This window comes from Artibeus jamaicensis, unplaced genomic scaffold (assembly GCF_021234435.1).
Source record: "Artibeus jamaicensis isolate MK-2021 breed Jamaican fruit bat unplaced genomic scaffold, CSHL_Jam_final contig_787, whole genome shotgun sequence".
Classification (NCBI taxonomy): Eukaryota; Metazoa; Chordata; class Mammalia; order Chiroptera; family Phyllostomidae; genus Artibeus; species Artibeus jamaicensis.
The window spans coordinates 3,173,485-3,195,309 of record NW_026521972.1 but is presented as its reverse complement, the minus strand read 5'-3'; the positions used below and the strand labels follow the sequence as shown (position 1 = coordinate 3,195,309).

The following is a 21,825-nucleotide window of genomic DNA, read 5'->3' as shown; positions in this document are numbered from 1 at the left end:
AGGCCAGTTCCCAGCAGGGGACGCATGAAAGGCAACCATACATTGATGTTTCTCCTCCTCTCTCCTTCCCTTCCCCTCTAAAGATAAATAAATAAAAAAATCTTTAAAAAAAGTATCCTTCTGTACCCAGGAAATTAAAAAAAAAAGCATGGTTAATGAAGCAAAACTGAAAAAGAGATATTCTTTGAGCTAAATATAGATTCATCATTCTTTTCATAGTCTTTTTTTAACAGCTCTTGGCAAATAGTTTCCTAATCAAATGGACAATACCAGCTAAAGTAAAAGAGCCCATATGAATAGATGTTTATTTTGAAGAAGTTTTCAGTGCTTTAAATGACATGTTTGCTGAGTTTCTGATTTTATTTTTTGCTTTTTACATGCTAAGAACTGCTTGCATAAAGCCACATTTATCTGCAATCTTTCTACTGATGTCACGCACTCTTTTCCATTAGTGAGGTGGACAGGCTGTGGCTCATGAACATGCACAAATGTTTCAATTTAAATTTAACACCCGATAGAAATTAAAGTGCTTCCAATTTAGCTACCAAACATTTCTCCTTAAAAAAAGAATATTGAAAAAGGGTAAAGTATGAGGAGGGACTCCAAAAAATGAAATTTATTTTTTTAAATTGAGTTTGTATTTTTACATGCTTAAATCTCAGTCACCTTCAAAGTACTCTCCATTTGATACAATACACCTATTGAAATTTTTTTCCTACTGCCCAAAACTGTTTTTGAACTTGTCAATTCTGAAGCCTTTTAAGTGTTTCTGCCATTTTTTGTTTTACCCCTTCCACATGGGCCAAACATTTACTTTTGAGGACTAATTTTTTTTAATCCAGAGAAACAAGCAAACAAAAAAAGATGCTTTGGGTGAGATTAGGTGAATAAAGAGGGTGGGGCACAGGGACCATGCTGCTTAAGGTCAAAAGCTGCTGAACACTCAGTGCAGTGGCGGCAGGTGTGTCATCATGAAATGGGCAAATGTGTCGAAAGAGTCTTAAAGAAAATCACTGGAGCTGAATGCAGCCTCTCACAACAACACCAGCTGGTACACTGATACAGATGGGTCTCTAGAACACTCACCTGGTGGGAGAATCCTGTACTACAAAGCGCCTGTCCTCCAGAAGATAATTCTGGTTATTTTTTGCTTCTCTCTTCATACTCAACATCTAACTTTATAACAGAGGTGTTATCGCTAGTATTAAACATCTTATTTATAAAATAACAAGTTTTATGTCTTTCTGAAAATTCTTAGGCTTTCTAGGTAGCTCATTTTGTTTTCAGTTGGTTAGAGCATCGTCCCTTGTATGCGAAGGGTGTGGATTCCATCTCTAGTAATAAGTGGAACAACAAATGGATCTCTCTCTCTCCCTTTTCCTCTCTCCTCTCTCTCCCCTGCTCTCTAACAACAATAACTTTTAAAAAGTAAGAAAAATAAATTTTTATATTCACGTATATTTTTATAAAAGTAAGATTATACTCCACATACTATTTTCTTTTTTAATGTATTTTATTGATTTTGCTATTACAGCTTTCCTAATTTTCCCCCTTTGCCCCCCTCTACTGGTACCCTTCATTCCCTCTGGCAATCCTCCCCCTTAGCTCATGCCCATGGGTCATATATATAAGTTCTCTGGCTACTCTATTTCCTATACTATTCTTAACACCCACCCCCCATATATTCTGTACCTAACAATTTGTATTTTTTAATCCTGGCACCTTTTCCCCATTCTCTCCCTTCCCCCTCCTAGCTGATAACCCTTCAAATGATCTCCATATCTTTAATTCTATTTCTATTTTGTTTGTTGGGCTTAGTTTGTTTTTTTAGATTCAATTGTTGATAGTTGTAATTTATTGTCATTTTAATGTTCACAGTTTTGATCTTATTCTTTTTCTTAAATAAGTCTCTTTAACTATTTTATAGAATAAAGCCTTGGTGATGATGAACTTCTTTATCTTTACCTTGGCTGAGGAGAATTTTATCTGCCCTTCCATTCTAAATGGTAGCTTTGCTGGGTAGAGTAATGTAGGTTGTGATTCCTTGCTTTTCTTCTTTTCGAATACCTCTTGCCAGTCCCTTCTAGTCTGCAAAGTCTTCTTTGAGAAATCAGCTGACAGTCTTTGGAAAACTGCTTTGGAGGGGACTCTCTGCTTTATTCTTACTGCTTTCAAGATTCTCTATGTTTAATCTTTGGATTTATTTTTTTTTTAATTTTTAAAGATTACATTTATTTATTTTTAGAGAGACGGGAAGAGAGGGAAACAAAGGGAGAGAAACATCAATGTGTGGTTGCCTCTTGTGTACCTCCTACTGGGGAGCGGGCCCACCACCCAGGAATGCGCTCTGACTGGAAATCAAATTGGCAACCCTTTGATTCTCAGGCATCTGAGCCACAGAAGCTGGGGTATCAACTTTGGCATTTTCATTATGATGTGCTTGGAGTGTTCATCTTTGTATCCATCTTGTTTGGGGCTCTGCTTCCTGGTGTTATATGTCTATTTCCTTCACCAAATTAAGGAAGTTTTCACTCATTATTTTTGCAAATAAGTTGTCAGTTTCTTGCTCTTTCTTTTCTCCTTTCAGCACCGTAATGATGGTATGCTTGGTATGGTCCCAGAGGCTCCTTACCATATCCTTGTTTTTTTGGATTCTTTTTTTTCTTCTCGATGTTCTGATTGAATACTTTTTTCTTCCTTATGTTAAAAATCATCTATTTGATTCTTGGCTTCATCCACTCCACTGTTGATTCCCCATAAATTTTTCTTTATTTCAATTACTGTAACTTTTATTTCTAACTGGGTCTTTTTTATGTTGTTGAAGTACCCAATGAATTCCTTAAGCATCCTAATAATCAGTGTTTTGAACCCTGCATCTGATAGATTGCTTGTCTCCATTTTGTTTAATTCTTTTTCTTTCATTTGGGCCATATTTCTGCCTCCTCATTTTTGCAGTCTCCCTATGTTTGTTTCTGTATATTAGGTAGAACTGCTTTAACTTCCTATCTTCATAGTGTGGCCTATTGCAGAAAAGCACACTAGTAAATTGGTTGGGGCAGAGCCTTAGAAGATCATCAGGTCAAGGCAACCATATTAACCAGGTTGATGGAGTCTCTGAGATGATGTCACAGCTCTGTGGCTCTTCGTGGAGGGAGGGCTAAGAAAGGGGACAATGCTGCTACCTGGCTTCTGGAGTTTTTTTCCAAGAGGAAACTGTCCCCCCAACACTTGTGCTGATGCCAAATACTTCAATTTCTCTCTGTATGCCACTGGTTACATTCCAGCTGCTGTCCTGGTGCTTCAGCCCAGAGGGAGTGAGTCTTTGTAAGTCCTAAAACTGTTGTGCATTCTTTATGAGGAGACTCCTGAGAATGCATGCCTCTGTTTATTCTGCCATCCCAACCCCCACTGGTTTTTACAGCCAGAAGTTATGAGGACTTATCTTCCTATCACTGGAACCCCTAAGTGGGTGGTCTGTTATGGGGCTGGGGAGACCTCACTCCCAAGGTATCCCTCTCAATTTTTATCCATCACTCTTGGATATGGGACTGCCCATTCTGTGTCTCTGCATCCCTGTCCCTCCTACTTGTCTGGATGAATGTGACTTCTTTAATTCTTTGGTTGTCAGACTTCCATTCAGCTCAATTTTCTGATAGTTATGGGTGATATTTGTTTTGTAGTTTAGTTGTAATTTTTGCTGATTGTGTGAGGCAGCAAGCCATGTCTACCTACAGCTTCATCCAGACCAGAAGTCCTATATGGACACTTTCCACATTCCATTTTCTTCATATTGCATGGACATCTTTCTATGTACCTAAATATGTACAACATCATTTTAGTGATCAAATAGTTTACTGATTATTGAACCATTATTCACATTTAGGCTATTGTCAACTTTCTCCTATTATCAATAGTAGTGCGATACAATCCTACAGCTATTGCTTTGAATCTCAATCACTTTACTCATTTATTTCCCTTATGTTAATTCTTAGGTGTGAAAATTCTGGGTCAATACAATACATATTTTGCCCATGTCCTCTGTGAATGATCAATCAAGTTACATGTGTGTAAGTAGTATGACTCAATTTTGGGAGGTGTTTATAGTGTAGAAAAAAGTAAGACTATCTATTATAATAAATTTTAAAAATTACAATAGCTGCCTGTATTGAATTAAATCTGTAATTACTTTTATATATTAAAAGACATTGAAATAATTTAGTTCTCTCTAGATTTTCTTAATCTGGTTCAGACTTAGGTCATAATCTTTTATATCTAGAAAAGGATAAAATAACTTTCAGTAATTAAAACACATTAAACATGAAAGATATGTAATCCTTCAAGAAGTGGCTGATTTGCTTATTTTTAACCACCTGTATGAAAGTGGCACTTCAGTGCCTCTAACAACTCTGACTGAATTTCTGCATCTTAATCTCTACAAAGAATATAAAGTCTACTGTAATTGTGAATCCTTTAAAAAAACTGATGCTTCTTTTACAGAGTTAATATGTGACAAATATGGTTAGCTCCTGGGAATTTAATAATTCCAAAAGGTACTACTTCAAAAGTAATTTAAAGGAATTTTAATGTGTTTTTATAGTACTACTTTAAAGGGAGGAAAAGGAGATTGTCATGTCAATCAACATTTTTCCTTTTTTCTCCCATGTGTTTTAAGAGAATTTTTAAGTGAGTAAATTTAAGGTGAAAACTTATCTCTTCTACTCTCTACCTCCTCCCCCAATCACACTTTCAAGCTGTGTTGGGATAAACCTGAGGACAATTTAAATTGCTGAATACCTCATCCTATAGGTAAGAAAGAATTGGTTCAGTGAATTGGCCTGAATATAGAGCAATGATGCTGACCATTCTACTGGGGTATTTTCATATGGCTGTAGAAATTGAATTGTAACAGAAGATAAATAGTAGTGAAACAATAGGTACTGAATATTAGTTAAGGGGCACAATATTACTCATGGCTTATTGGGAGAAACAGGAAGTAAGAATGTTGTACACCGAGGATAAGGGACAATAATACCATAGTTCCTGGTTCTCTGGTAACACAGGAATTGCTTTGCATCACCTACTTGTAAATGAGGACTTGTCATCTCAAATTCCACACAAACTTCCCTATGGAGAGAGCCATCCATTACTGTAGACCCATTGGCTTTAATTAAATGGCATAGGAGAGAGAGAGACCCAAGAACAGAACATCTAAGACTGTGCTAGAGAATGTAGTAGATTTTTTTTTTCAATTACTTTAACAAGAATTGCTAGTACAACTTCAGGTGCTGAAAACTGCTTAAAGAAAAATAAAAGAATGTCCCTCCTCCTAATATGTTTTTTCTAGAAAAGGAAGGAAATGGATTGATGGGAAAATAATTCTTGGTGTCTGACTTTTTGAAACAATTCTAGGGTTTGTTTTGTCTTTTTTTTAAATTATGCTGATTTGTTTTTAAGACATCACTACATGTATTCTGCTGTTTGGCACAATAAGATGCCAAAACTGACATTGAAATGACTCAGCAAAAGCTCAAGTTTTCTCTAAACTACTATACTTATATAACTTAATATTATTTAGAAATTCTGAATTCAGTGCATGGTAACATAGGAAAAGTACTCCTGAGAATTATTATTTTTATTTATAGTTACACAATACCTTAGGCAGTGTTTAATTATACAAGCATGTTTTTCATTGTATTCTTAAAATACATTAAAAGAAAAAAAGATTTAAACCACTAATAAAATCAGTACTTGGAGGACAAATACACATTATTTAGTTTATTTTTCAAAATATGTTTGTTTATTCAATTACTGACTGAACCACATTTAACCTCATAGAAACACAATAATAAATGTGGTCTAATATTTTCCAGGTAATAATTACTATTACCAGTGGATAAATGCTTCATAAAAATAAAATAACAAAGAGACACTAAGAACAATATTGGATGTTTTTTATTGCACTTTCAGTGGTTGATGAAATGACAGTATCTCTAATGATGTTGTTATGGTGTGTATTTACAGATACATGTCTCATTCCATTTTACATTTGTTTAAAACCTATGCTTGTTTATTGTATTACTTATAAAATCTGTTCCTTAAATAGAAGTCACTTGATTCCTAGTCAATTTATTTTTAATATGATGTTGCAAATGTGCTTACTCCTTAAAATATTACATTGGGAAAATATGACTAATTATTGCATGGATATATTGTTAATTAATTTTGCTTCAATTCTATGATTATGAACAATTATAAAGTAAATTAAAATACAGTGATTTTCTCTTTTATGTGGGGTACATATTCTAAGACCCCCAGTGGATGCCTGAAATCATAAGTAGTAGCAAACCACATAGGGGGGTGTGCTGTTCAGGCCTTCCACCTACGGATGCAATGCCTTTTTCCTTCTGACCAAGCACTTACCATGTAATGAAGTTTGATGTGTGACAGCCAAACGATTACCAATTTTTTTTCCTGCTTTACAATTTCATGTATAAAAGATTACTTCTTACCATAGAGATTAGCAACCTCAGCATAGGTCTCTTTTCTTCCCCTATTACGTAGAGAAGGTTCACCCTTTCACTAAGGAAGCATGGTAGGGCTTCTCTTTAGCATATCCAAATTGCCAGGATTTCTACTCTAGTGCTTTGAGGGCATTATTAAGTAAAATAATGGTTACTTGAGCACTGTTTATTTCTGGAATTTTTCATTTAATATTTTCAGACCAAGGTTGACCCTGGGAATAAACCATGGGAGGTAAAACCTCAGATAAGACATGTTACTGTAACATAATGCTTGTGGATGGTTGGGAATCACAGTTACTACTTTGGAATCTCATGCTTAAATGACTAAGGGGAGAAAAATCTTATCTCATAGTGACTCCAAGATAAATTAGTGTTGTGATAAGTTTTTAAAATTTTATTAATATTACCCTGGCCAAGTGGTTCATTTGGTGGTAGTGTTGTTGCATACGCCAAAAGGCTGTGGCTTCGATTCCCAGTCAGGGCACACATATAGGTTGCGGATTCAATCCCTAGCTGGAACACATATGATCTCTCTCTCTCTCTCAAATAAATAAACATATCCTGGGTGAGGATTAAAAAATATTATTATCTTCCTTTCTATGGTAAAAGAGAAAAAAGATAGAAATTATGCTTTTTTTACTGAGCTGAGTGTGATCATCCTTTCACTGTATAGTCAAAGACTGTACATATTTGAGGGAATCCTGGTAGAAAAGCCCAATAGAGAAGTGGAGTCTGGTTGGCAGCTAGTTGCATTTCCTGCAGCGTTCTGTCAACTCCAGGTCACGGTTATCTGTTACGAACCTGCAATGTGCCTCAGGTAGAACAAGGGGAATGGGCCAGTGCAAAACACATGGGACATGGCCCTCTCTTTACAGTTTCACGGCTGCTGTGTGGGGAAGCACTTCACAGCAAAGAAGTATACAGTAAAATACAAAGTAACGGCAGAAAATTGATCAAACCATGCCATATGTGTCAGTTCTCAGGGAAGAAGTCAAAATAAAACCAAAATAAATTGTTTATCATTGTTTCCCCTTTACCCTCCTCTGCCCAGCCCGAGCCCCAGATTCCACAGTCCATCCCCACACCATTGTCCATGTCCATAGCAAGTTTGGAGGTTATATCCAAATTAAAAATTCTACATTTCTAATTTGGTAAATGATTGAATTTGTGTAATCCTTACCTTCTCAATGAAAACACAAAATATTTACAAGTCAGAAAGTTTTACATAAATATTTTAATATATTAACTTGTTTCTCTCATGGTTATGATAGGCCTAAACTATAATAAGAGCCAGTTTGCCCAATTATTAATGGCATAAGCACAGTGGTTTGTTTCTTGTTCACACAATACTCCAAAATAGACTTTAATGTTGGAAAGCAGCTCTTTTTCATGGGGTGATTCAGTGACTCTCAGACTCTGTTTTTTGAGGACCCTGTCACCTGCCACCTCCAGCCATTCTAAGGAGAATGTCAGAGTGGAGAAGGCAACCATGTCCTTGTTAGAAGCCCCACCTTCTGAGCTATTAGAAGAACTTAATAATGTGGCCACATGTACCTTCAAGGAGGCTGGATACGGTAGTCCAGCCATGTGCCTGGACTCTTTATTCTATGGCCATGGAAAAGAAAAAGTGAAATTTGGTGGACAGCTAGTTTATTTACCAAAGCATCCATTAAAATGTTTGATTGATAATAAGGAGAAAAGTTCTCTGACTTTCTTGACTTTCAGTCTTTGATATTATAGCCATAAATAGGTGTATGTTTATATATGCTTGTCATTATATGTATGGCAAAGCCTACATTTGTCTTTTAAAATAATTTTAGAGGTGGCTATATATTTAATAAAGTGAATGAAGAGGCTTAAGTGTAGTTCCATAAGTTATTATTTAAATTATTTTTTGAAGATAGTTTATTGGTTAATGTAAACTATACACAGGATGAACAAAAGTAGTTTTACAGTTTTGAATATGTGAAACACACATGTTTACTCTTGTATAATTACTTATTATTATATTATTTTTCACACAAACAACTGTAAGCCTATGTCTGACTCACCCTATATAGGCATATTCTGTAAATCCTCTTTCCAATGAACATGTTTTTGATAAAATAACCTCTACTTTTTCAATATTATAATTCCTTAAGTTATAGTTTTCTACTGATGTCTATTGAGAAAAACATATATATATGTATCTGTATACATATATATCCTGAAACAAAGATTTTTTACAAAATTATATAAAGAGAAAATTGCATGCTATATGCTAAATATAACTGTAGATTAGCAAAATTACAGGAAGCTATTTTAAAAAGTATTTTGAGTGCTGATACAGGGGGGTGACTGTCAAGTGTCACTGCACCAAGAGGAGCACATTTCTTGTCATTATTTGCTCTCCTTGGACAGGTGTCCTGAGCTGGTTTCAACACCGTCTGCTTATACTTACTCCTCATGTTATAAATTATCTTTAAAAGTTTGAGAAAGTTCAAAGGAGAGTGTGGTAGGTAAGTCAAGTAAAATTTTCTCTTCATATATAACAGAAGAGAAATTGAAAATAGTGTTGTTTGACAATAGTGAGCCACCAAAAACTTTGTGTGCATACAATGTAGTTCAATATTATACATTGTTGTATAATATGATGGCAAACGGTGAAAATACAGGTAAAACTCATAAGGCATTTTGGTATTAATATGTGTAGTGGGACAAAAATACACCACTGTGTGTTAGAAAAGCTTTGGATAAATCTAGAGAAGTGGGCATCAAGGCAGGGAGATCAGGAGACTTCACTTTGCTCCACGTTAACCTAGGAGAACCTAAACACTTCTGAGAAGCTGCAGGTGTAGAAAGATGAATGATGAAAGGAACGAGAGCTGAGCTGTGCTTCATAATCAAGTCACACTAAGTATCAAAACATAAGAACAGCAGCCACAGCTGGCAGTGCGGTGGACACCAAACCACTGTTTCATTTACAAATACATGTGTATGAGGCCATGCCGCTGAGCAATTGTACAATTGCACAGTGTAAAAAAGTGTTTTGGTTTGGAGTGTCTGCCTTTCTCAATATTTATATTACAGTTAGAAAAAAAACCATCTGATCACAAAGCCTCCTGGAAAGGGGGGTGATTCTGGGTGTTATGTTCCAACTCTGCAGCTATCATCTGTGAACTTCTATGACCATAAGATGTGCTCAAAAGCGTATTGCCAGCTGCCCAGAGTTTCGACATCAACACTGGTTGATGAGAAGGTTTTTGTGAATTATACACAATTCTAATTGATGTGCCTGGCAAAGGAGAATATAGCCATTTTGCAAAAAGGATTTCACACAATATCAACAATGTTCCTGGACATTCTGACAGTGTAGTAATGTGGTGACTACATTCTAGTACTTTTCCTACACCCAAACCTATTTGGAGGAGGTGGGTATTGCATTGTTTTTGGCCTATTATTTGCCTATGCAACATGTAAGCCAGGGTATGAATGCCAACAAAGAAGCCTCCCTGAAAGACCTTTGGAAAAACTTTTATGTAAAAAAAAAAGGGCTCTTTGAGTTCATTGTGGAGTCATGGCACAGATTTGTTTTACAAATAGAAGAAATGAATTCTGCAATATGTGGCTGATTTCAAGCTTTGGAAACATAGTTGATGCCAAGAAGGGAATGGTTGCATTTGCAATGGTAACTGGTTTTGAGGAGGCAAAAAAAATATCAAGGACTTTTAAATTGCACCCAGAGAAATGGCAATCATAGTCTGGAGAAGATCTGCAGTGATAAAAACCTGGAAGAGCAGTCACCGAAATCACTGGGCAGCAACTTGAAGAAGTGTGGGTGAGCGGCCACACACGTCAGCCTTGGATGTGTGATGAAGAGCCTTCTGCGAAAATGGTCTGATGTCTCTTCTAACAACACCCACGGATCTCCAAACACAAAAACAAGTGTAAGCAAAGCTCCAGTTTGCCTTGATTTTAAAATTCAAAAGCAACTGCTAAATCCCCTAAAAATGTTTTCAAAAGTGTTCAGTTTTATGTTTAGCATAAAACTAATGGAAATTCCCAGTTAGATCCTCCAACAGATTATCTAAATTGTCCCCTCTTTCACCTGAAGAATCATTCTCAAAACCCAGTTACAGTGACTGCTCCATCCCTTTTCTACCTTATTTCTGAACTCATTCACAAGTTTTGGCACTTCACCTATGCTAGGAACAGTTGATTTCAGGAAATTTCTGTGGAAGAAGGGGTCAGCAACCTTTCGGATAGTAAGTACCTTGGATAGTAAGGGTATGCTCTGTCCCCATTATTTTAACTCTGCTTTTGTAAAGTACGAAAAACATATTGGCAACAGGTGAATTAATGGGTGGGGCAGTGTTAAAATAGAGCTTTATTTAGAAACTCAGGTGGCAAGATGGGCTTTTGTGTCAAAGTTGCAGTTTTTCAACTTCTGTGGTAGGTAATAGCAAATGTGTTCAGTATCCATTACTTCACTTTCTGCATGTCCAAAGTGCACCCGATACCAAGAGGTGAAATCTAATCACCCTTTCCTTTGATCTGAACTGGTTTTAGTGATTCACTTGTAAGGAAAACAATACAACAGAAATAATGTTTGGGGATTTCTGAGAATAAATTACATGGAGCTTTATAGTTGCTGCCTGGACCTCTTACAATGCTTGCTCTTATAATGTTTCGTGTTTGTAGTAAGCCGCTATGCGCTGAGAACTCCACAGAGAGATCACGCGTAGGCGTTCTGGAAGACACTTCCATCCATCTCCTGGCCAGTAGCCAGCATCAGCTGCCAGTTATGTGCATGAACATCTTGGAAGTCCTGTCCAGCTGCACCTTGTGATAACTGTTGGGGGCTGGGATAAGCCTGAAACAGGCTGATACAATCCGACCTGAAGGTTGCGCCTGAATAACAGGATGCTGCGGTTAGGAGCCATAGAACTCCCCCTCCTGGACAAGCGGGTGGCACACCAATCAGTGCCTTGATCACGCGCCCGCCATGCACCCCCCCGGCCAATAGCAGGCTAGAGCACGCCTTGAAGCCACCTATCCACTGCACTTCCTCCACTGCCCTCCTCTATATAACTCCCTCCATTTTGAAATAAAATTTGCAGCTTGATCAGAATCCTTTGTCTTGCTGCCATTCTTCGCGCCTCCTGTCCCATCCCCCTTCATCCGTTACAGGTATATCGGCGGACCCCGTTGACTGCCTCGTGGGCCGAGGCAGATAACTACAAGGGTAGCTGCCGTCTAGCTGCAATCATGTGGGAAACCTGAAGCTAGAACTACCCAACTAAGCCCAGTAAGGTAACGTGATTGTTTATGATAACAATATTGTTGTCTTAAGGCACTTGTTTAGGTATAGGAGATAGCCAAAACAATCACGTAGCTTCTTTTTAATTGTATATCATTGTCTGAATATTAAATACATATTTATTATTTATGTGATGCATTTGACATGCATCATAAATGAATGCTTATTATAAGGTATATAAGGTATATAAGGTATTATAAGGTATATAAGGTATAGAAAGAGTTCGGTGTACTGCATTTACTTCTGTTTTAAACAACCAATGTTATTATCTTGTTAGTTGGAAACTAATGTTTTAAAACACATTGTATCCTAACATGAGCATTTGTTATTATGTATAGTCCTTTTAGACAATTGGTTGACTTGAGATGGCTGTGCAATACAACATAATTTCTACCTTTCAAATAATAGGAAATGAGCTTTCAGCAATTACTTCCACACAGAACTTCTGTTTCTCGGAAGTGAATTGCTGACATTAGTAGGGAGTGCCTAGATAAACTTTTTTGCACTGGAACTTTTAGTGAGACAAAGAATATGGAATTTGCCATGACTCAGTCTACACATGTGGATCTGTTTAAAAACTGTATCATTTGAACTACATAAATAGTTGTGTATAAATCACTGCTGATAAACTTATAATGAAGTTACACCATATTTGAATGTAAAATTTTTATTTCCCATTAAAGTTGAGCTGAGAAGTTATATGTGTTATAAATATAAGGAAAATCTTTGTCTCTAGTTTCCTTAGGCTTTTAATGAGAAATGGCAAGTCTGGGAAAAATTTCTCTCCCAGAAGTAAATTAAGAATATTATGAGGGGAAAAATGTCACACAGCCATTTGTCGGTGTTTTCCTGCAACTTCCTTTTGGCTACACGGAAGTGAAAAGAGAAAACAACAACAAAAACAAAAAGGCTTGTACATTATTTGTTTTTAATGGTCACTACGTTGACCTAGGCTGCTTATATGTCCACAGTCACTTATGATACAAAACCAAATATATGATTTACTTGCAGTAATAATGAATATGCTGATCTACAAAAAAAACTAAAACCTTGACCCCAGAATATCAGGTGTAACACAGATTTAGAGAACACACTTGCTCTTCCCCCGAGCATTGCTTTGACTTGAATATGAATACCTTTCCTTACTCCATTCTAGAGTTCTGAAAAACACATATGTCAGTCTTGGCTTGTAAAATCAGCGGACACCTCTCTGTGCTTAGGCCAAAACCCCCTGAAACAGATCCAGAGAAAGCAACAGTTCAGATGGGAGATTACAGTATGTTTGGACATTTCATATTTCACTGTGTATAAGAAGCATTCAACTTACCCCCCAAAAAAACAGTATACCTATGTTTAAAGAAGTTCAAACACATAAACAGAAGAATAGATGGCATGCGTATTTAAATGTACTGTAAACAAAAAAAAGTACCCAACACGGTAAAGTATAATAAACATGTCATTATGAAACATAAGTAAGCATTTACTTATGGGACTTAATCATAAAAGAGAGCTACAAATTCTATAGTATATATTGAAATTTACAAATGGATAGAATATGAAGGAAAATTAAGTCACCTATTGGCTGAAGGCTTTGGAAAGGGTTCTGTCCTCAGACTCTGTTATCACTGAACTTCGAAGAGCAGATTTTGGCAGCGTTACTGGATTTCTGTCCCAAGGGCTGAATTAAAGTGAGACTTGCAGCATCTGTAGACACAGAAAATCTTGCTGGTTGGATACTGCCATAAACAATCCGCTGCGGGCCATCTCAACCTTTTGCTTCTTTCTCTGGGGCTCCCAGGGGTAGAAGAAACATTTTTCATAAAATAGATTTTCTTTCTAAGTGGCAAGACATGGAGAAGAAATAAATGGGACTGTGACAGGAGCAGATGCCAGATCTCTGGTATCAGAAGCTATGAAAATGCTGATGCATTCGCAACACTGAGGCAACATTTAAGTGGGGGAAACCTGGTAGGCCAACAGGGAGAGGGATTTAAGGCCACAACTATGTCTCAAAAATGTTCTTTTAACAGTATCCTTCCAGGTGAATTGCTACTTCCCACTTCACTTGTTCGATCTTTCTGACAGGGAAAATAGTTAACCTCCAGAATTCCAAAACCTCATAAAGTTTAAAATAAACTTTACAATTCTCATGGAAAATATGAATTTAATTCAAAATATAATCAGCTGTCTGGATGTATCATCATGTAGTGAAAAGCATCTAGGTTAGTTTAATTATTCAATGGGTGATTGAATTTTCAGGTTTGATTGGTGGTGCATTATAGAGATTCCTTGCACTATAAGGAGAAAATGAGGTTTGCTAGAGAAAAACTTACACTACCTGAGTCAAATTTCAAATTTCTGATATGTTTCTGAGCAGGAAACAGGATGAGAAAAGAAATGATAAACAATTCTTCAACACCACATGGAACTTGTGACTGACTACTAACAGGTTCTGAGAGAAGGGCATGATAAAATGGAGCTATTTCATTGCTCACGAGACAAAATATATCCAGCCTAGTTTCTCAGTGACAGGTCAGCTGGGCATGTGGTGGTATTTTTGAGATTATGAATAAGAAATCTTTAATGTTACTAGGAAGTGTTGCTTTCCACCATTCCTGTTGATTATTTTTCTCCTTACAAACACCTGTATCAAAAGTAGACACTGCCCTGACTGGTGTAGCTCAGTGGATTGAGTGCGGGTCTGCAAACCAAAGGGTCACGGTTCGATTCCCAGTCAGGGCACATGCCTGAGTTGCAGGCCAGTTCTCAGCAGGGGATGCACAAGAGGCAACTATACATTGATACTTCCCTCTCTCCTTTCCTTCCCCTCTAAAGATAAGTAAATAAAATCTTTTTTTAAGTAGAAACAGATGAATACTCTAGAGCTGGTTATGTCATTTTTAAGAGTTTTCAGATTCTAAGAGTATGTCCTGAAATTCTTAATAATCACATTTCTTAACCATTTTACCATTTAAAAGGAAAATGTTTAATTGATGTTGTGCTTATTATAAACAGGTAAATGCACCATTGAAAGGCTTATATTTGAAAGTAACTTTAGCCCTGACAGTGTGGTTCAGTGGTTAGGTGGTGTCCCATGGAGCAAAATGTCCTTGATTAATTCCCAGTTAGGGCACGTGCCTGGGTTGCAGGTTTGATCCCCATCAGGGCACTTGCGAGAAGCAATGAATGAATGTTTCTCTCTCACATCAATGTTTCCCTTTCTTTCTCTCTCCCTTCCCCTCTCTCTAAAAATAAATAAATAAAATCTTTAAAAAATGAATAAAAGTAACTTTTAAAAACTTGCATTAATTTAGCCTACTTTGCAATAATTTGTCACTTTGTAATACAAAATATAAAGGCTAGGTAAGGATTTTGAAGAGCGTTAGAAAAATACATTATTTTCTCTTGAGGGACGGATGAACCAAGGATGTATTGCCAGTGAAGTTTACTCTTGAAGACTTTCAAACAGCCTGTGTACACTTACATGTGGAAAGCTGTAGCAACAAGGCAGTAAAATGTTACTGAAAATCACTTGAGATTTAGCAAAAGCCTTTTATAATATTAGGTAACCTCTTGGAAATGTGATTCTATTTATTGCTCACTGAGTCTAAGATGTACTGCAAAGATTACAGTCCCTGGAGATGTGCATGCTGCCATAAACAAAACCACAATTGTTTTTTAAAAGTTATTCCGTCATTCTTAAAGGAAGAGGGAAGATTGTTTTTCATATATATATATATATATACACACACACACACTCACACACACACACATACACACGTCTGTGTGTGTATAGCACTATGTAATAGAGTAACACTCTGAACAATATTTGGAAATGCAGTGTTAAACTAGTATATACCATGTCAATCTTTCCCATTAAAGTAGAAAATCAAAAGGAGTTGCTTGAATTTGAATGTTTTGTGACAATCTAAAAAACAAATATTGATTCATATTATTAGAGAAAAATATTTAAAAATTAATTAATAATGCATTGATTAAAAGCATTTGCCTTTGGAATTGAAAAAAAAGAAAAGAGGAAAAACCCTCCGTTTAATTCCTACCATCCAATTTTACTTGGGCAAGTTATTTAACTCTCCAAGGACAAAATTAACTAATTTCCAAGGTGGAGATAATGCATGATTGGGTCGTTTAACAATTTCAATAGCAATTATTTATTAAATACTTACTATGGGTCCAGGCACTCAACTGGGCTCAATACCAGTTGACCGAAAGAAAAACAAAATTGTTAACAATGTCACTAGTGAATAAAAGAGACTGCCCTGGCCCTTAGGGAGCATATATTCCAAAGGATGAGGTATAATGCCAAGTAAATTAATGTAAAATTGAATACGAAATCATGCATTGTAATAAGTGCTTTTGAAGGAGGAAGGAGAGGATGCCCTGAAAGATAAAATGAGCCGAAGAGAGGAGGAGCATAAGAGGGACCCCTTTAGAGAGCATCCTTGCTCCTCAGCACACTGCTCACCCAGCTGCATGGTAGAATGGCTTGAAATGCTGCTTAGTTGCCTCTCTGACCTCATCTACAACCACCCTTGCACAGCTTGAATTTTCCTACTGTTCCTTTTTTGGGTTTTTTGGAATGAGCGCTTCCTGTGTCTGTTATACCCCAGATTTCCATGGCTCATTCCTTCACTTTCTTTTGATCTTTTCTCAGATATTACTTTCCTAAAGAGGTCTTCCCTGAACAGCATTTTTGAACTTGCAGCCTTCCACAAGTCCAAACCTACCTGCGCCCCCTTATTCTTCTTCCCTTTATTATTCTCTTCTATGGCTCTGATCATCTAACAAAACCTGGATTTACTTTGTATTTCAGCTTCCGTAGTCCCACATACCGTATTTTACTGTGTATAATGCACACCCACGTTTTGGGCCCAAACTTTCGGGGAAAAAATCTTTCATTTTAATTTTTTAATTCAAATTTATTTATTTATATTTAGATACTTGTTTTTTTGTATTATAAAGGAAATTTAGCATTTATTTTGAACATGTTATGGTACAAGAATAATATATGTAACAAGAATATGTGGCACAAGAATAACATGTAATGAGAATGTTACATGTTATGTAACAAATAATTACAAAACACAAGAACAGACACAAGGTACTTTGTGGGGGCAACTTCTTTCTTGAGTCCCCCCTGGTGCCACAGACACACGTGAATGAATAAATGTGGCCTAGAGATGCTGGATCTGTTTGGGGATGGAGGAGGAGTGGGCTGTGGCCAGTTTCTCTGGGGAGACAAAGGCCAGCAGCGACCAGTTTCTCTGAGGAGAAAAAGGCCCCGAGCGCCCTCTTCCATAGCCTTTTATTGGGTTGTAATACACAGGAATACAGGGTGGCAAGGATCAAACAGTAGATAACATTTCAAAGAGGTCTGAGTCCGTGTCTGTCAGGAACAGAGTTGCACAAACTTTGGGAGACAAACTCATTTCCTCTTGGACCCTTATCATATGAATGAAAGCACTCTTAGCAGAGCAGATTTCACAGGTTTATCAGCAACTCTTTGTGATGCCAGATTTTTCCCCAGGACACGCTCTAGCAAGGCAAGGAGCTGCGCCTCTCCCCATCAGGTATTCAGGCTTAAGGGGATTAGAGCCAGGAAGCGCTCCTCCCAGAGAACCTGGTGACTCTGGCTTTGACAAAGCCTGAGGGCGAGAGTCTATTGCTCTTTGTTGCAGCCCCCCAAGTCCTTCCATGAAGGCCTCCCAGGTGATCCAGTCTGGCTTAGGTTGCCCCCCGCTGTGAGGGGTCTTACCCGTCATTGACTTCTGACCAAGCTTTGGGGGCAGGGAGAGGAACTGAGGCAGAGTTTGCTACCAGAGACAGACTTTGTCTCCTGCAGCTAGTATTCCAGAGATCCTCTCTCACCCTTAGCTACAAGGGGTAGAGATACAATCCCTAAAACTAGGCAGAGCGGTCTACTACAGTACTTCACGTTTACCCATGTATAATGCACATCCTTTTTTTCCCCTCAAAAATTTGGGCAGAAAAGTGCACATTATGTACAGCAAAATACTTTAATTGTAAACTCTGTGAAAGTTGACGTTTTTGTTTCTTTCACTCACTACTATAGTCCGTTACCCAGGACAAGGACTGCTACGTAACACTCATCAGTAAAATTTTTGATTGGTTTACTCAGAGAAGACCTGTCTGAGGAAGTGACACTTCAGCTAAGAAATGAGTAATGACCAGAAGTAACAAAGACTGGGGGAAAGTCTTCAAAGAGAAGAGAATTGTGAACAGACGACTCTTGAAACCAGGAAAGGCCAGCTCCAGGGAGGCCCCAGACGAAGGCTCTGGGTGGCTGCAACCTGAGCAGAGTGACTTAGATGGAGAAAGGAGAAGGTGAAGAGCAGCCGGACAGCACACAGACCAAGTCTTCCACTCAGAACAAAACAAAACTTATAGTAACCTTTCTTTCTTTAAAGAAAGAAAACAACTCACAATCTGGAAGAAAAGTAAAACATAAACATAAAAACAATGTTTTATTTTAGCCAGTTGAAACAAAAAAGAGACAAAGAGGGAAGGAAGAGGTAAGTGGAAGGGAGGATAGAATTAATGACTATGAGCTGAGATTCTGAAGAATAGTTTCCTGAAATGTTGGAGTTCATGAAAGAAAAGCAGGAGGCAACAGGACATGGAGAGAATTAAAGAAATAGAGGAAGTTATGAACAAAACTGATATTTTATGCCTGCATTTACTTAATCTCTTGTGTGTTCATTGTATCCCTATGATTATACATTTTCTCACATTTTTAAAACATTTTTTTAATTTTATTTTCTAATTGGCTGACTTGCTCTAAATCAGGTTTTATGCTACCCTTCTGTCACCTGATCCTCCTTGAAGCACCACCATAAACCAAGCTTCCAGCCACACCCCACTCTAACATCTCTCATAACTTCTAGCTCTCCCTTACATGTGGCTCCAAAAACCACTCATTGACCTTCATTCCTATAAAACATCACTCCTTTGTTCCTTACTTAGAAGACACTGGCCTGAATGCTCCTCAATTTCTTTGCCTTTACCTAACTCTGATTCCAAAGTTAAGTGGCAGCTGCACCAGCACTAAATCCATATTCTGTATTTTTGTTTACAGAATATGGGTAGCATGAGCCTGTATAATGTATTGTACCAACCAGGGGCTGCCAATGATGCAGGATAGAATGGCAGGCATAATCAGAGACTGGTGAATCACACTTACCTTTAGGGAACTGGTTAATCTGCTTCATGTTGCCACCTCTGTCCCTTGAGAGTGTCATCTCAGAGTCAGAATAGGGCATTTCCACCCAGGGCACTTGGAGCAGCAGCAGCACCAACAGCAGCAGAGGCCAGCGCCTACTGAAACAAGGATTACTTTTCACGCACTAAGCACTTGGCTTTGGTCTCACACGTGCACATGATTGTATTGTTGATGTCAAGGCTAGGGTAGGAAAAGCCAACCAAAACTTCACTTTGTATTTAATCTAATGACAAATAAAATAAACCAACTGCTATATATAATCTAAAGGCTAAAGTTTCTCAATTACTAGTTGTTACATATATACAATTTGAAAAATGATTACTTTTTTGTTCCTAAAGAAGTCCTGCCAATGTTTTATACAACTATAGAAAAAACTTCCTTACAATAAACTCAACTGTCTCATAGTGTAATTCAATGTAGCCTGTTTGAATCATACAATCTATTCTTGTTATTCACAGTAGTTATGTTCTATAAAGTCAGTGTAAATACTGAATTAATGAATACTGAATCTATGAATTAATGAATACTGTATTTCTCCTAGGAGAAATACGGGGTTAGGTTCCTACAAAACTTTGATCACACAGCAATATCTTTAGCTGATCAACATATAATCTTGCTTTAGGTGTTTTTCCTGTTAAAGACACCTAATATATTAATATATATCATTGATTAATTAACACGGAACTCACAGCCAACAACAGTGTAACCTGTGTGTGAACACAGCTTATTTAATACAGGTATTTTCTCCGTAAGGCACAGCACAGCCTTTTTGAGTCAGGGACACCAGACAGGACTTCAGCACTTTGATTGGGGGCTTTTCAAACAGCAAAATCAGCAACAAAAAGTACAAAAATGTAAAATAGTTGGTGATAGACCACAAGAAGGATACGTATTTACGGTATCAGAGCTCGGACTAGACGGTAAAGCAACACCTCTTCCATCTTGGCCTGGGACGTGCACGTCCAGAGGCTCAGTCTCGTTGATGCTTTGTACATGTCTGCAAATGACCATGAAAGCACTGTGATATTGACTAGGAGTCACAAATAAATTTTAGTGTGCAGACACATTGGGGATATATAATTTACAAATAACTAGGAATCCATAAATAACAAGGCTCAACTATAAATTGACTCATGCTCATCTCCTGCTTAAAAATGTGATGGTTTTCTTAGTACATTTGGAATTACAAAACCTGCCAAACATAGCTTCGAAGTTCCTGCATCATATTGCCTTCCTATCGTTTTCATTTTCTTTCTCAAAAGTCCCCTTTGTCTACTGTATCCAAGCACACCGGCTTTCTATGTATTAATGACTCTTTTCCAAACCTATCCTTTCAGCTCCAGCCTCTTCCTTAGGTCTGAGCCTTAGACTTCTAAGTGATTCCATGTTAGGAATCTTGGCTCAGATGCCTAAGGAACATACCAAACTTAACACAACCAAAACAGAACTCGTGACATTTCCTCCTGGTTCTGCTTTTCTCTCAGTGTCATCCATCCCAGTAAAAGTCATCACTCTCCATGAGATGCTCTGTCCACTTTGGTTATCTTTCTTGCTCTGCTCATGATGACATTTCCACTTCTGAGACTTGGCATTTGCTCATTCCTTGGGTTGGAACTTTTTCTCCCAGTGCTTTCAAGGGTGTCTCCTTATGCTCAGATAAAATGCCATATACTTAATGACCTTCCCTCTTAATCCTGCCACCACATCCACTTGTTTTATTTTCTTTATAGCACTTTACCTGAAATTCTTTGATTCATCTATAGGCATGTATGTGTGTACATATATAATCTGTCCATTGGAATATAATAGTCTGAATGGCAGCAACTTTTACTCCTTTACCATCTCATTTCCCTCTCTTAGAACAGGCTCAGTACACAATAGTCTCTCTGGTACCTGTTGCTACCTGGCCCTTTTCTGTCCCAATTTCCCTATGTGCGGAATGGCAAACCATGAATAATTCTTCAGATCTTACCTGAAATGTCACTTTCACAGTGAAACCCTCCCAAATGACCATTCTAAAGTCATCTTCTTTTTTTTTTATCAACTCTAGGTGTTCTTTCACGTGACACCCAGTCTATTTGTATTCATTTCATGTGTAACAACTTGTGTAATAACTATCTGATCCACTAACCTATGGGTTGAAAACCATGGCTAGTGGATCAGATTTGGCTCCCTGACTGACTTCGTAAATAAACCTTTATGGGAATACAGCCATGCCTGTTTCTTTATACGTTGTCTATGGCTGCTTTTGCTCTACAACAGCAGAATTGAGTTGGTTGGGAAAGCCTATCATATTTAGTATCTGGGCCCTTAGAGACCCCTGCCCTAGACTAGGGGCTCCTGAGGTCAGTGATTCCCTTTTAGTCACCGCTGACTCTGAATACTTGACATAGTGCCATGTGTACTTGGTAATGACTTCTTATTGGAAATAGTGCAATTAAGAACATTTTTTTATATTCAAGAATAAAGTATTTTTTAACTGTAGTTGTTTTGTAATAGTTTTTTATATTCTTCTCTAAATTGTTTGATCCTAATTCTTATTTATTTTTTGGAGAGAAGGAAAGGAAGGAGAAAGAGAGAGAGAAACATTAATGTGTGGTTGCCTCTCATAAGCCCCCAACTGGGGACATGGCCCACAACCCAGGCATGTTCCCTGACTGGGAATGGAACCAGCAACCCTTTGATTCACAGGCGGGTGCTCTATCCACTGAGCTACGACAGCCAGGACTGATCCTAATTCTTTA

At 37.5% G+C, this 21,825-nt stretch overlaps 1 pseudogene; it reads right to left on the bottom strand.

Moving 5' to 3' along the window:
- Window positions 1-19,121, bottom strand: part of LOC119036983 (ribonucleoside-diphosphate reductase subunit M2-like) — a 175,080-nt pseudogene extending 155,959 nt beyond the window's left edge.
- Between the last annotated feature and the right edge of the window lie 2,704 nt (window positions 19,122-21,825).